The 17,164-nt window shown below is 52.5% G+C and overlaps 1 protein-coding gene across 4 annotated transcripts in view; it reads right to left on the bottom strand.

The window, feature by feature from the left end:
- Positions 1 to 17,164, bottom strand: part of LOC144169019 (uncharacterized) — an 89,297-nt gene that overhangs the window by 12,171 nt on the left and 59,962 nt on the right. The gene's annotated exons all lie outside the window — the stretch shown is intronic.

The raw sequence follows: 17,164 nt of genomic DNA, 5'->3' as shown, positions 1-17,164 counted from the left end.
ATGCAGAGGCTTGCAGTATACAGCACAGATCATTTTTCACCCACAGGCGGCCATACGAGCCAGGGTCTGCCTGATAGCAGCAGCCCAGGGCTCCTCCTGGAGTCTGGAAGTGCTGCAGGGTGAAAACGCGGCTGCGGGCAACTCACCCCCGACCACCCACCAGGTACGAGAGGTAGACATCAGTGTCTGGATTAGTGACAGCGCAGTACATGCCCTAACTGACGTCCCTCTCGAGTAAAGCTGTCCACCCGCCACCACAAGCATCTCCACAGGCTAGCTGCCAGACACTGGCTGACCATGATTACGTCCCAAGCCTGGCCCCACCTCTTTCCCCACCAGTGTCAGAAGGCGAGAGCTTCACGTATGTAATGCTCCCAAATGAAACATGTTAAATGCTTCATGTTGCAAGTTTTTTTTTTTGGTGCTAGACATCTATTCATTGATGGCAGTGCTGTTTCACAGGCAGCGGCAGAGTGACCATGTATGCAAGTTGCATTTTGTAAAACAAATTACTATTCCCCATGGGTGTGTCAAAGGCACTCTGAATTCAGCCGTTATCCTTTATCGCAGTTTGTCCTTCCATATATTACACTTACTCCATGCACTGTGCCCATCTGACCTAACCTCACTTTCATCTGACCTAACTTCCCTTCTCATTTTAAACTGGCAAACCTCGATATAAAAACTACGGGTAACATAAACGCATAAAAATAACCTTTCCATAAATTAACGTTTATCAGTAGCGACTGCCGATTTGCAACCATGAAAAATAAAGTTCACATAAGGAAATGTTCAAAGGCCAGCAGCACCTCATACTCTTGCGGGCGATGGAACTTTTCCAAAACACCTTTTTTTACTGGTTCCCTAGCATATGTTCGGCAATTAATGTGAAACTAAAGGCGTGTATTGCGGGTGGAATGACATCTCATTACTAATGGAGCTGATTTTTATTAAAAGAAAAGACTGTGTTTGCAAATTCTACCACATAAATGAATGTGGTAACACAAACACACCACAAGCTATAAATGCACTTTTGCATTTGCAGTCCTGCAGCCCCCCGGCACCAGCCAGACATGGTGGCCCCTTCTTGCACCAAATACACCACCAAGAAGCAGGCACATATCACCCCCTTCACCGCAAGCTCTGCCAAACCATGGGTTGCCACCCCAGCACCGCATGCCGCCACACCGCCGCAAGCCACCACGCCGCTGCCAATCTCTTGCTCTTACTGTACCAAACTGTCACAGTGGTGCGAGGAGCCCGCACGATGTTATCAATCACCTTGGCAGCAGACCATTGGCGCTTGATCTCAATTCAGCGCCAGCAGCTTGCTGCCGAAGAAGAGTGCAGGGCACCACTTCAGAAACACCTTGAAGCAGGGCGGCAAGAAGCATGCTGTGTTCATAAGTACATACCTGGGCACAGCAGAAAGTTTTGGCTGTAGTTTTCAAGTGTGAATGCGCATTAGACCCGACGTAAACATGAAAGTGTAACAGGAAATCGTGCATATGGAGGCAAGTAGCAGCCACACTCACACTAAAAGTACCAGGCGATGAAATACGCAATTTCACGTAACTGTTGCTCATACCCTTTCGTGCAGTTTGGCTCCTTGTGCTATGTGAAATGGTAAATGTATTATTGCAATGCAGAATACCCAGAAGGATGCCATTTCATTTCCGTGAAGGTTAAAAATTAGAAAGGAGGTTGAATAAAACTTCACATGCTTCTTCGCCTGCATGGTAATGGCAAAATTTGAGCTTTAAAACTGTGAAAAAATAAGTGCTTTCTATTGCGCCGTTCGAAAAAAGGGTTGGCAAGGGTTGTGTGCACTACAGACACTGTTCAGCACTGTATTGCAAAAATGGGAATTCTGGGGGGACGAACGTGCGTTGGGAGTAGCAGGAATGCCTTTGTACGTCTTCACCTTCGTGGGTCGGCAGCAACGAAATGGGCGAGTGAACGACGCTGCTTTGCCCTGCGTGCTCATGAAGTAAAAAACACGGTGGTTGTGCGAATATAAAATGCTCAACATGAGTGCACCCACTGTGAGCCTGTCAGGGGCAGATGCGTGGACGAGCGACGCAGGTATGAAGGCAGGCGTGAAAGAAGCAAAACTGCTGCTCACCATTGAGCAAACCAAACTGGAGCGGGCGAAGGCTGAGCTAGAGATGATGAAATTGCATTCCCAGGGGTTGGCACTGGATTATATAAAATAGGTTCATTCGTTTCGTGGACGGTTCCATATTGTTGAGCAATGTCCTGCCGCATATGCCAAAGGACGAAACATTAGTACTGGTTGGTTTGATGCAATAAAATTGCTGTTTAACTCTCTCAAGGTCCCTGAAGAGGCCAGGCCCGTAAGGCTAATGCCTTACCTGACCGACAGAGTTAGAGCTTTGATAATGACATGCGGGGTGAAGGAGACGCTGCCTTAGTGAGTTGAAGTCATTGATGCGGAGGTAACTCCATCTGCGCTTCGCTGAGTACAGACAAATGTTTTGAGTTGGCAAAAAAGGCTATGACGCATCTTGGCGCGGAAGCTTCACCGCCACTTCTCCTATTACGTTAATAACAGGGGTATTCAGAAAGTGGATGATCTGATAGCCGGTTGTGGCCGACAAACTGAAGGCAGCGCTGCCCAAGATGCTGGGCGACAGGTGGCACTCCAGGAGAGCAAACAATGGTTGCGCTTTGATGAGCTAGCACAGGTCGCGGAGGCAGCAGAAGCAAGTCAAGAGCCCCGTACACCGTATCTGCCGCCGATCTCTAACACCCTGAACGATTGGCGATGGAGAGGACAAAGATCTGGTGGTACTGAAATGGCAATGTTCAGTACTCTGTACATGACAGTAAATACCCGCCCCGAGATTACATAAAACATGATAGAGGGCCAATGGCTAAGGCCCTAGATCCACGCCAATGCTTCCGCTGCAGCTGATGCGGCCATCTCATAAGAGAGTACCAGGAGACAGATCCTAAACTGGTTGTACAAGTGGTAGCAAGCTCGGTTACCCTGACAAATTCAATCAACGGTGTTGGTAGGCCAAAGACTAATGCTCGACGAGTGAAGTCATCCCCGACTGGAGACGCATGGGTGATGTCAGAACGGTCACACATTTGGGCTTGCATATACTCAAGCTGACATAACTGTAGTGAGAAAGTCACTCCTTAACGTGCAATGCCCCGACATTCGGGGGACAGTGATCACAAAGGGAGCCTTCGGGCGCAGCGTAGAAGGGGCTAGCGTACGCTAGCCTTCGGGTGCTAGCGTACGTGCCATTCAGACTGGACAAACAAGGCTCGCATGCCTCACTGCTTTGTGCAGTTACTGACAAACTGACGAGGGGGGTAGGGTTCCTGCTGAGAGTGATCACATCTGCTGGTGAAACACAGGGACACGGAAACAGTTGGGGAGCAGCAACTTGTTACTGAGAAGCCGACGATGAATTTAGCAGCCAGAGTAGACCAAGGAAGTGAGCAGCACAAAGAACCAAATCCAGTAAGCGTTCCAACAGAACAGTTGGGAGAGGAAAGTGTGAGAGCCTTATGGCAGCACACGCAGGGCAATGAGCTGCTGCAATCGAGCGGCGTTCATTCCTCTGTGTAGTACGTTTTGTTCTTTCGGGTATTTGTTGTGTTATACATATATATGTCTTCCTTGTTTTTCTGTGACCACTGCTTTTGCGAGTTTTGTGATGCCATTGTTACTAGTGTCATGTGTTTTCGTTGTGCATGCGGTTTTCCTTTTCAATTGTTGTCATTGTTTACGCATATTACCTTACCCGAAGCTGTAAAGAAAATGAAGGGGAAAGCTTCTGCAAAAGAAAAAGGGTGAAAGAGGACGGTGTCAAGGTTTTGCGTGCCAGGACATAGCAGGCAGGGTAGGTGAGGGGGCAGAAGTGGCGACGAGAGACGAGGAGCGAGATAATTGAGGCTCTTCACTTTTCGTACCGATTCATGTTCTGGCCTTGGCTCGCGGGGGAAAGGTCAAACTGACCAAATTCTAAGGAAATGATTTTGCTCGCCCTGCGTACCACTCATTGCCGTTATTTTATTGTTTTGTTTGTTATTTTGGGGTGGGGAAGAAGGAGTTGCTGGCTTGAGGTGGTGACAGCAGTAGGAGTCGAGAGGCGGACGTCGACAGAGGCCGGCCCGGCATTTGGAAAGTGTTGAGAGTTAAGTATGCACCCGCCGCCTTTGTTCTGCATACAAGCTAAGTGTGAATTAGAATAAACAGCGTTTCAGTCTCGTCCATGTAGCCACTGAAACAGCCTGATGAGTCCCAGTGTTCCCTAACAGGTTGTTCCCTGACAAAACCCGAAGAAAATTAACTGACTCACCACATCCGAGAAAACATTAAAAGCCTTGTGTGTAGTGTCCACAGTATCACCTCTTCAGCTCCTAAATCAAGGCCTCAAAAAAATTTCCCATAGTTCTTATTTTTTACTTTTTTTTGCAGGCATAGCATGGAACTGCTTGCATTAGTGGCCCACTGGTACTTCTTATACCCCAACAACGGCAGTCCAGGGGAACACTGCCGTCACACCTACATTTATCAAGGTTCCCAGCTGGAGGAGTGTGGACAGCCCGACTTTTCAATCTCCGGTTGCCACCATCAATGGTACTGCTCTTCTCTTCCTTCCTCAATCCTCTGGCACCAGGCTTTCTCTTGACAGCTCACCCAATTAAACCTTTCAGCCATAAAGCATGCCTCAATGACGACATGAAGCTCTACAACTACCATTTGTCTAAAGCAAGACAAATTGTTGAGAATGCTTTCGGGAGGATGAAAGCCAGGTTTCGATACTGCATGAAGAGACTGGAGTGCAAACTGGACACAGCTGAGGCAGTCATGCGTGCTTGCTGTGTGCTAAACAACATCTGCGACGAGAACGGTGAGTACATCATTTCAGGTGGAAAACAGTGATACAAGGAAACCTGCACATTGTTGCAATCTTGCAACCTCACTACTAATACCTTCACTGTTATACCTGGATCGGTGGTTGAATGTGCTGCCTCTGCCACCAGCACCTAAGCACCTCACACTTGGCCTCGGCGTCCAGCGCGAGAAACACGTTGTAATTGGGGTCGCCAACCTCGTTGTAGTACACGTATTTGCGCACATTTACGAACGAGCGCGAATTGGCCAGCGCTTCCTGGATCGAGTAAGTCGTGGGCAACAGCCACGGAGTGCTGGTGACAAATGTGAGATACTTTAGACCGTCTCTCTTATTGCGCAGATCCCTCGGATTAAACAGATCCACCACTGCGGACGGACTCGAGCACACCTTAGCCGTGGCCAGGCACTTGCCAGACAGAGAGGAGGCGATGCACAGACCTGCTCCACAGGCCAGGTCATCGAGTAATTCGTGCGTCCATCGAGGATTTTCTTCCGTTATGGGTGTAGTAACGAATTCGTCCGGGACAGCATGTCGCGGCGACGCGTATTTGTCTCTCAACGCGACTCTCGTTACGCCTTCTTCGACGACCACCTTTATTAGACAATAAAGCGCCGGAAACACGTAGGCATCGTCTCGCTCCAATTGCTCCGCGTTGTCGCGCATAAACTGTTTGATCGCGGTTGAAGCTGCAGAGCGCCACGACGAAAGCGAACGTGTTGTACACGTAAAGTGTAACGCCTGAAAGTTGTACCCAACCATTTATTTATGAAATTTTTATTATTAACGCTGGTCTGCTGCTTTCGGTTTGCAGTAGCCACACCGCCATCGGTTAACCTATGTATTACGCACTACAAATATTATTCGCTCAACGAGACAACAAATGCCTTGGGAGATGTCATTAGAGCTATATTTGGCAGAAACGTGCAAACGTCCTTTTTTTATCGTTTACCCCCCGCATCCGCCAAGTGCACGATCGTGACATCAGCGGACATGCACGCAGCCGCGAAGACGCTCAAGAGTTTGGATTCGTACGACTTGGATATGCAGCTAAAATTATCCAGCGTCACAAAGACAACAATCCAAGACGCCATCGTGCTCGCGAATATAGTTAAACGAGTTAAGGATGAAATGTATCACGCCATGCGCGACATTGACCTTAGTCACATTGACGTGACTAATTCGGATAAATTTAACACCGAACGCATGCTGGTAAACCCCCACCTGCGAACAATATAGTCTACTGGATCAAGTTGCTATGTTTATCAAATCGGTATGGAATGTATAATCAGCACGTCGCCAGACACGACAGGAGTCTGCAGTTCGACCTAGCCAATATGCAAATAGAAAGTATCAGGCGAGCCACGCATTACATTAGCTTTGTGACACATTGTCGTGGCGCCGGCGGCGGCCCCCCGTGTGTTCGGGTTCATCGCCTTCTGTTAACCTCGGTTAGAGGTGACGGGTTATGTTCTTTTTTTTACAAATCGGTCCCGGCAAACATAACAACATTAGAAAGGATACAGTCATACGGCGTGCCGTTTGACAATAGGAAGTATGTGCCCCGCCAAAACATTTGTCGCGCCATTGTCATTGCGCGACGGAGAAGATCCCGCGCGGCAGCTGCGGCGCAGCGGTTGATTTATCGCTACGATCCGTTTGTCACGCGCCTCACCAGACGGCAGTACATTAGGCTGTTTGGGGGCGGTGCAGCGGACCTTATTATGCCGATAACCTTGCGCTCCGCATTTGTCGGTCGCCCGTAAAACATGTCTTTATCATTTTTTATGCGCGCGCCCGCCCCCGCTTGCTGTTTATGCATGCACGATAAACGCCGCCGCTCATTTCGCAGCAGACGTAGAGAGGAGGCAGGCGCCGCCGCTACTATCTTTTCTTAAAGAGGTCCGCCCGCTCAGTTATCAGACCAGACGCAGTGTCATGCAAGTACTACGAGTGCGGAAGCGCATAGTGGACACCGGCGTGCCAGCTGATTCACATCTCTCCACTGGAAACAACCGTGTGTACAAGCATATTTCTTCGGATGACAGATATCATTATTACCACATGGAGCCAAGAAACGAGGAAAGAGATGAATGCAGTATACTACCGGAACACGTGTACCGCGACTCAATGAAGCGCATGGCCGACGTGTACGAAGCTGCCCGACGCCTGGAGGATGATCAGAAGAAGAGAGAATGCTATCAGCGCTTCGTGTGGTGCGTGCTGCTGACTGCGATCGTGGCCATCGGGACCAGTCTCATCTACTACATCATCACCAATCATCACTCTGACAACACTGCCGGTGCCTCTTCCAAGGACGTCAAGCTGGCTCAACCGATTCTTCCGCGCGGAGGGGTCCCGCTGGAAAAGTTTTGGACGGACGCCGTGAGCAAGCTCATCGACACCAGATCCTACATGAACCCAATGTATTCTCTTCCGACCGGCCCAACCGTCAACGATGGTGTGGAACTTGTGGACGTGTACCTGTATTGCGAGCTGTTGCGCATGCCGTGTACGTACGCGAACGAATTGGTGGGAATGGCCATTTACGAATTTAATTCTCTTTACGCTTGTACCTACAATGTGAGATTTGAGTTGCTGCAGCCTCGGCGGCAGCCGCGAGGAGTAAAGAGAAATCGCTCCACCGAAGAGTATTATTACGAGCCTACCATTGCGGGCTTTGATCGCATGCGCGCAAAGCAGTTGAGGATAGTTCCCAGAGTCGGCGGCGTGTGGACGATCAACAGGAACGAGTCGCTATTGAAGTATCCGCGATCGTTGGTACGGGCTCCTCACCAACCCACGGTGAGGTACGGTTACATTTTTCCGGATCAGGTGCAACAGGACCCGACCGTGGTGGTAGAGACTATTGGCAATACCAAGGACCGCACTGTTACTTACTACGAAGTTCCGTTCGAGACTGTAATTGGCAGAACTACGCTGGACAATATTCATAGAATAATATTAGAGGGAGTGTTGATGCGGCATGCTTCGCTCCATAACAAGAGTAACAGCGCAGCGAGCAGGGCGTGCGATCGAGACAGAAAGCAGGAAGAAGTGCTGCGGGTGGAAATGTTGTTGCGATCGGATTATTATTACGTGGAAGGGTTGACCGAAATGCTGGGTCACATGCGTTCCGACATTTTGAAGTCGTACAGCTTTTTGACTTGGGTGAACGAACAGTTGTTTGCAAATTATGTGAAACTGGCCGACATAGCTCACAACCGTTCGCAGCTGGCCCAGTATTTTCGCAACGGGGAATCGCCGTTGACGACTGTACAGCAGTATAAGTCGTGGCTGCCGTTTGGAACGATGGTTCCCACTAGGTACTGGCAGGACATTGCCGGAATCGGCGTGCCCAAGCCGCACTACAATTCTACGATAGCCTTTGGCGTACCCGGCAGTTCCACGCATATGCACATATTGGTGGTCAAGGAATTTGGCAAGTGCGCGTTTGACGTGGACGAGATATTGCCGCCTTACCCCTGGATAAAGCGATACTTTATCAATGCCCGCAGCGAGGAACGCGGCCTTAGCTTTGTAACGAGTGCGCGGAACGTCAATATTACGCTCCACTTTTTAGGAAGCGTTGAAAGTGGTGTGACTATGCAGGACCGCGTGGAGGATCAATTGTTTGCAGTCAATTACGATTACATTGTACAGGTGAGAAAGGAAAACAACGTGACCGTGGTGAAATTTTTCGAGGACCTGGACACGATGTTGAAGTACGTGTGCGCGTTGCAAGACGATCCTTCCGATATGTATCTCGTTTAAACGTCCGTTGTTTTGATGCAAAAATAAATTGGCGCCATCACTGGCGTCTGTAGGCACACAGGTCGAGCTGAGAGACCTGGTGTCAGCGGTACGGCCCCCTCCTGTCCCAGAGGCTGGGCTGCCCCAACGCCCGGCACTGACTCGGTCCACGCAGGTGGACCGAGTGGACCGATCAGCGCACTGCTCACTCCCGCAGCCCTCTACACAAGTCGGGCCAGATGCCGTTGTACCGGCTGCCGATGGGGTGAAGGAGGCTTCGGGGCTAACACGCAGCTCAGCGGGTTCTGCCCCGGCTGCACGGTCGGCTCCCCCTTCTCGGGGGACGGTCGACACGCCCCAGAAGAAGGCGCCGCCGGGAAGTGGCACTGCCGCAGGTGCGGCTCCTGCACGGCAACGGCCTGGGGAACCCCCCGACCCTCGAAGGGTACCGAAGGGCCGCGGGAAGCCTGGGCGTCCTGCAGGCGACAGTAGGAACGAGGGAGAGGAGGAGATGGACGTGACTTCACCCATACCTCCTTGAATACAAAAGAGCAAACCCGAAAAGACTGGTATGGTGCGGGTAATACAGTGGAACTGTCGTGGGCTATTGTGTAACATAGATGACATTCACGAATTGTTGGAGAAGTCCCAACCATCTATTGTCTGTCTTCAGGAAACTCATTTATCTCCTGTGCACAATAATCCTTTCAGAAAATACAATCTCCACCGCAAAGACAGGACAAACTCGCTTGTATCTGCTGGAGGAGTGGCAATCGTCACTCCCCAGTCGATCCCAACGAACAAACTGAAGCTTCAAACCACTTTGGAGGCAGTAGCCATAAGAACGCACATTGGAATAGCCCTCACGATTTGCTCCCTGTATATTCCACCAACCGCTCCAGTGACCCAGAACGATCTGTCCAGACTCATAGATGAGTTGCCTGAGCTCGGTCTCAATCTCCGCGTCGGAGCAGTGGAAAAGCTCGGACTCGGAGATCACGCCTTTAGATAAGTTTAGCGATCGGTGCGTTGTCACTGTCACGTTCGTGTTGTCGATTTTTGCAAGTTGCACGATTTTTTCACTCTGCTCTCTGGTGTGTACTTCTACCAGTACATCTCCATTCTGGAGTTTCCTGGCGTTGTAGTTTGTCCCGACTAGCTGATTGAGGGCCTTGGCAATTGCAAAGGGAGACTTTGTCTGCATGGGCTCCTCTACTCCTTGAACCACAAAAATTCGCGAGAAGTTGTCACCGTTTTTTTTTTTTTGCAGCAGGTGCTGGGAGATGACTTCGGTCCGGGCCCTTTTCAGGGACCGATCAAGAGGTGTCTTATTTTTAGCCATGTGGATAGCTGGTGTTTTTCGGTGGCCACGCTGGCTGCCCACCACGGAGCCCAACCAGGGGAGCGTGCAGGTAGTCACGCTAGCCATACGTGGCCACTATAACTTTATGAAAAGTGGTCTAGGTAGGCCATTTTACACAAAGTTAACCCTTGCCGCCTGAGGGTAAAAGGGAAAAAACAGGAAAAGAGTAGGTGGCAGGACAGGCATGGAAAGATGACAGAAAAAGAGAGAGAGTGAGGGAGATAGGAAAAGGCGACTGGCTGCTTTCCCCAGGGCGGGTCAATCCTGGGGTACCGTCTGCAGGAAGCGGGGGCCAAAGTGGCGTGTTGCCGCCACCAGGGGGCCGTAAAGGTCCAAAACAACCCTGGCTTTGGCTCAGCCACCAGGATGCCCTTTTCCCTGGACACGGCTAAGCCACGCACAGCCGGGCGTGGGTGGGTCCAACCCACATGGGCTCGGGGTCCGCGGTGTCGCCACTACCGTCACCTTAAATAGACAAGGTGCCCCTGCGGGCCATGCATGACTGTGATGACACCAAGCGCAACATTGTGTAGACGGGCCAGGTACAGGTGCACGAACCTGACGTGACGGCAGTGTGCGCGGAAAAGGTCAAGCACTTGGTCAAAGCCGCCGGCTTTTAGCCCGAGCAAGTGGACGACACTGACAGCGTGGAATGCATTCATGGAACAGATGTATACAAACTATTCAGCGTTAGGACAAATACTGAAGCGGCCATCTGAAATATGTGACAATGCATTGCGAGATCAGCACACAGAAAATGCTTTCCTAAAAATGCGACACGAGAAGGAATCCCAACATTTCAGCAAAACCCTTCAATCACAATTCTGTAATCCTTTTTCGCCTAGGCCCTTCACTTTGGCCTAAGCTTAATTCGAAGTGGGGAAGTGTGGTAAGGCGACTGAAGTACGTACATAGCTGCAAACAACCTGTTCGTAAGTTGGAACATGCATAACATTATGTGGTAAAAAGTACAGCTCAGTCAAACATGCCATACATAGACCCGACAACAGAAGATCACAGCTGGGAGAAATTAAAGCAAGGAATAAAATGAAACTGAAGCACAACAGAAGCTGGTGAGGGGGAACAGCTGAGGACAAAACTAAGCATTAAGTGACATGTGACAGGGGCCGCTTGAAGCTTGTGGAAGATGACACGATGTTGAAAAGGACATGAACTGGCTCATAGTAATGATTGCAGAGAGAAGCGCGATGCTGAGCTATGTACCGCAGCAGCCGAGGTCCCTAAGAACCTCACCAGGTTGGCACTTGGCTTGCCGCATTACATGCTCATGTTGCAATTCATTTGGACACGATCCTGCCGAACCACTTATCTCATGTTGAGCAATCAATTCTAGGCGTGCATTCAAGTAACACGGTAAAAGAAGCATAATAAGGTTGGACAATCAGCTACATCGGGGAGATACAATTCAGCAGCATTTAGCCTACATCACTGGAAGTCGGATGTCCTTTATATAGTGGGATTGTTGTGGATTGATGGGAGATGGGAGATCAATATCCCGTGCTCCGGGATATTGATCTCCCCGGCACAGAAACAGAGATCATGGAACTCATTGAGACCCCCATCACCATCCTACGGGCCACCTTACGAGGCTCCTCAATGTTTCTTACATTCCAGGGCCCAAAGGCGCCCAACACCGTTTACATCCGCGGCGTGCGGGTCCGCGTCCAACGTCTGGACCCCCGCCCTGTCCAATGCGAAAGATGCGGCCGCTACAATCACCTCACGTCAGCGTGCCGAGGCGGGCCACGATGCGGCAACTGCGGCGGCTCGCACTTAACTCCCTCCTGCACCGAACATACGCAGAAATGTGCGAACTGCGGGGGCAACCACCATTTCTTGTCCCCCAAATGCAGGCTGTGGAGACGAGAGCGGGCCATAGCCACTCGGGCCGCTTCCGAAAAGTTGCCGCTCGGCGAGGCAAGACGCCAGTATTTCGCCCCAAACAACCACCGCCGCACACAGCCAGGTCTTGAAAGCGCCTCGCCCAACCACCCATCCCGCCCTCCTCCCAACACACAAACCCCCCCCCCCCCTTCCCCCCCGCCCAGCCAACATCCCCTGATCACACCCAAATCCTTTCCACAGCCGCCGACACGCTGTACGTGGCGATCGCGATCCTCCCACATGGCGACTACTAACAACATCACCCCCGAGAGGCTGCCCCAGCCGCACATCCTACAATGGAACTGCCGCCCCCTACGGCGGAGGCACGACAATTTCCACCTCTACCTGCAGCGCAATCAAACTATTGATATTGTCGCAAAGCCGAGGTCTGTTGATGTCTGTTCGTTTTGAGCTCAGTGCTCACCGCCAAGGCTCTTGCTTCCAAGTGCTTTGTGTGAGAACGGTTCAGACGCGGCGATGCCCTGGCCTCCTTTTTTCTGAGAAACAGCTCCGGCGCGTGTGCGCTCGGACTGACCGGAGTACGCGACTGTTGCGGGGAGCGAGCTATCGGCCCGTCTCGGGTTACCGCACTACAGTGGCGTCTCCGACCCCCCGTTGCGTCTACGCGGGCCGCACTGTGCTCCGAACCCTCAGTCTGGTTCAAACGACCACCTGTCTTTTCCCCTTTCGAGTTTGTATGCACTACTATATTCCCACCAGTAATTCTTTTGCCGGAAACGCGCGCCTTCGAGTTTGAACTTTGTGTCTTCTGTGATTGGTTCCTTTTTCCTTCAAAAAATGTGGCTGATTGGAGCTAAGAAGCGTCTCGCCGATTGGCTGCAGAAAGCCTTGTTCCATTAGGTCCGCACGCTCCAGAATGCACTTTTTCCCCCAATACGTCCCCCACCGGATTGCTTGAAGCGAATATAACGCGGCTCCGCTGGCTATTGCGGGGGCGGCAGCTGCACCAGGGGAGCCACTTGCTGCCGGTCGTCGGGGCCAGACGCCGGGAGCCCTTTGCCCGCCAACTTTGTTTCGTTAAGTACTCTTGATTGCCTGTTTTCTCCTATTTTCATGTATCAGTTGTAACGTTTTGCCTCTATGTTTTAAATCGAAGTGTCAATAATTAAACAAGTTAACCTTTTGAACCTCTAAAATCTTCCAGTGCTTCATCACCGAACTCATCCTTCAACAGTAGCGGTGCTGGACCAAATTACGCCGTTACAAGTGGTGGAGTGTGCGCGGTATCGACCACCCCACTCTACCATCATGAGCTCCTCATCCCCCTCTTCGAAGGTTAACTTGTTTAATCGAACACACGAAGGAAACCAAAACTGTTGCCTTCGTTGTCCTGCTCGACATCCGAAAAGCATTCCACTGCCTGCCACACGAGGCCATCCTGAATGCCGTCCGCGGATGCGCCATTTCGGGCAGAATGCGCGCATACCTAGAGGCTTTTCTCCGCGGGAGACAACTCCGTGTGAGTCTCGGGTACGACCAGCTCGGCCCTCCCCATCACCGCAGGAGCCCTCCAGGGCAGCGTCCTATCTCCTAGCCTTTTCAACCTCGCCCTGGCCTCACTCCCCGCCGACCTGCCCACCTCCACTGAAAACCCGGTGCACGTCAGCACGTACGCCGACGATGTGGCAATCTGGTGCACGGCGGGCACCAGAACGTACTCTCGGGCCCGCGCGACAACGCAGCTTGCCCTGAACGCGGTGGTTCAACATCTCACACGCCTCGGCCTACAAGTGTCCTGCGAAAAAACCACAGCGCTGGTGTTCCACCCCAGAGCCAGCGCAACGCGGAACACACCACCGCTGCGCATCGGAGACACAGACCTCCCGTGGCAGCACACAGCCCGCTAGCTGGGCATCACGCTCGACAGGCGCATCGCCTGGCTGCCACTGGTGCAGCGCCTAAGGGCCCACCTGGTCGTGGTGCAACACGCCGTCAGGGCAATGGTCGCCAGAGGCAGGGGCTGCTCGCAGGAGTGGGCCCTCCGCATTTACGACGCTGCGGGGGTGTCCCACCTGCTCTACGTGCTGCCGTTCGTGGCTCTAAACATTACTAATTGGCGCAAGATCGAAACAGACCACACAGCAGCGATCCACCTCCGCCTCGACATGCCCCGCAGCTCCAGGGTCGTCGCCACGCTCACGGAGGGGAACGCGTGGCCGGCACAACTCCGCGTACAGCAAGCGGGCCTGAACTGCATTTACCGCCTCGCCCGCAAGCCCGACGGAGCCGTGCTACTACGACGCTTACAATCACGACCTACTGTTGTCAGATGGTGGAGGGATTGGCACCAATGTGCTGCACCCCGGAGCAGCAAAACTCAACCAACCATCATCATTCAACTCCGATAATGCCACTCAGGGTGGGGTCCCCCCCCGGAGCGAGCGGGAATCTTTTGATTTAGAGTGGCGGCCCTTCCCTCTGGGCGCAAGGATGGCGGTGTGAATGCCCATCACCGTCGCCGGCAGACTTGCGGCCGCCCACAGAGACCTGACAGGTCAAGCGCAGCCTCCCCCAGCCGCCACCCCCTCCCCCCGCACCACGCAAGCAACATCGATGTCCGAATCGGCCTACCGGGCGTCTGAGGGAAGCGCCGCGACCCCCCTCCCCCAGGCACTCCGCTTCGGCGCACTGGAGGTCATCGACTCGGGCGGCGCGGGGCATATGGAATTATACACGGACGGCGCAGTGCTCCCCGGCCCGCCGGCCAGCGCAGCGGCGGCGTGCGTCGCCCCCCAGATCAACATGGCCAAGCAATGTGGCCTGCCCTTTCCAGCCAGCACCACCACCGCCGAGATAGCAGGCCTCCATCTAGCGGCTGACCTTGCTGCAGACCTCCGCCCGCCAAGGGTCACAATATTCTGTGACAGCAAAGCCGCCCTGCAACATCTACAACAGCCCCACAAGCACGCACCCACTGTCGCAGCTCTGCACGCCAAACTGACACACCTGGCCTCGGGGGGCTGTGAGGTGTGTGTCCAATGGGTGCCCACGCGTGTGGGCATCGCCGGAAATGAGGCGGCGGACCGCCTGGCAAAGGCAGCCCACTCAGGTGATACACCCATCACCACAGCGGTGAGCCAGATAGACGAGGCAGGCAGCCTAATCACAGAGGAAATTATCAGGAGGCATCTAGACACCCGGGTCGCCGCACGCAACGCCCCAGCTCGCATCCCCAGGAAGTTTGGACACCAGGAGGCCGCGCTCCTGAGCAGGCTTCGCACGGGCTGCGCCATGACAAACGCGCGGCTGCAGCTTTACAAGAAGCGCGACAGCCCCGTCCGCCCCCACTGCGGGCTCTACAAGTCGATGGCCCACTGCCTCGGCGCGTGCACTACCTATAACTCGGAGTGCGGCCGGCTGCAGCAGGCATACGCGCGCAAAGGAGGGCATGCTGTTCAAAGGAGGACATGCTGTTCCCTCCTCGCCTACCTCAACGAGACCGGCCTGGCCGTGCGCCTCTGAAGCAACCCCATCGCCTCACCCCTCCCACTCTGTGGTTTCCCCGAGCTGCTGGGACCATACTTTTCTTTCTGTTTTTTTTTTTAATTTTTCTTTGTTTTTCTGTAGGACCACCCGTCCCGCTGGGTTTCATTCAGGCCCCTGTACGCACCCATGGCGTAGTGGCCGGTGGGGTGGAGGCGCTCGAATAGACGCTTCCTGCCGCATTCCCCGTCTTTGGCCCACTCCTCTAGCCGCCGCCGCTCCTTCCACTTCGCCTTCACGGCACCCTCCACGCTCGGCGCCTCTCTCTGCGTGCATTTGCGCTGCAGCTGCCGCCCCACCCGAATTCTCGAATTCACACTCTAACCTGACCTTAATTTTCTTTTTCGTCTAGTATTTCCCGCTATCCCCTCCTTTTTACACCCCTTCCCCCACCCCTGGGCCTGATAAGGTGTCGGCACCCACACACCAGACAGTTTCGGACCCCTTTCCCTCCCTCTTCCCTCCCCCCCACCCCCCCCCCCCCCCCCCTCAAAACCTCATCGCATCGCACACGTTTCTGTCTGGCGATTGCTACTCCATCGGACTCTCGAGCACAGTTTCGTAAACATGAAACACCAATTTTAAATTTAAGTTAGTGTTGAGTTTGAATCCAATTTTTCTAGGCTGCGAATATTTGGTGTTAATGAGTGCCATCCAGATTCTTCATAACGCCCGTGCAGCTTCATTGGATCATAATTGCTGCCATCGTGCTTTAGAGAGGTATAGTGGTGCATTTGTGTGTGATATATAACTGCGCCAGAGCGATTCATGCTGGCTTCGAGACTAACACTAACTGGCTTTTCTCTTGATCTCTGCATGCCACTTGGTGCAACATAATTGGTTTCCCCCCCGGGCAGTAACCATCAGTAAACATCTGAACAACGTTCTATGAGTTTTGGGAAACTTGTTAGCTGGTAGTAATGTTATTGAGTACATTTAATTTTCAGACCGCTTCTGCACAACAGAGCGTGACTGCGTCCTACGGAACAAAAGAGCAGCTTCATGTCTTCTGCACTGCTGCGACATCAGGCCTTGCGTTTTCAGGATTCGACTCCCCAAACCCCGTCGTCCGCCAGAGCCCCCCTAACGACGGGAAATGACCAAGCAATTACAATCGTGCACTGCGGAGCACCAATGAGGGCTGAAGCTGAACATACGCCACACGAGGTAAGTTTCAGCTCCCAGTGGAGGACTGAAGAGCTGAAACTCAAGGGAGAAGCTTCAAACCCAACTCCACATGTAAGTCGCACAGTTGAGGCGTGGACACCAGTCGTGCGCTATAACTGCAAAAAGGGGGGTCACTTTGCAAATAGTTGCAAAATGGGCTCGGTGTATATTACCACGGAATATTCTGAAGAGAGTGTGTGCCTTTAGAAGCCGCATACAGAAGATGCTATCGAACGGCAAAAAAAAAAAAAAAAAAAGAGGGTGTTGCATGACTCATGGATGTTGCTCGCCTGAGTTGCATTGCTCATCAAGACTTCACCAGGGAGTGTGCTTGGATTTGATGCATAGCTTGGAAGAAAAGTGCATGTCTGCTGATTGAAAAAGTAGCTCTCTCCAGCAGGTGCTTCAAGCCTGCCTTGTGATCGACAAGGTCAGGAACGGGCTTGGCAACGGGCCCATCTGGAACAAACACCACAACGAAGCCTTCACCAACTGCGTGTCCTTTCAGTGAACTGCCCACTGAAGCAGCGGTGTCAGTACACTTGCCTGAGCACTTCTGCCTATTTTGTAAAAC

This window comes from Haemaphysalis longicornis, unplaced genomic scaffold, assembly GCF_048455015.1.
Source record: "Haemaphysalis longicornis isolate Haplotype H1 unplaced genomic scaffold, Haemaphysalis longicornis Haplotype H1 scaffold_2, whole genome shotgun sequence".
In the NCBI taxonomy this organism is placed as follows: domain Eukaryota; kingdom Metazoa; phylum Arthropoda; class Arachnida; order Ixodida; family Ixodidae; genus Haemaphysalis; species Haemaphysalis longicornis.
Note: the sequence above shows the minus strand (reverse complement) of the source record. Positions and strands in the feature narration are given on the sequence as shown.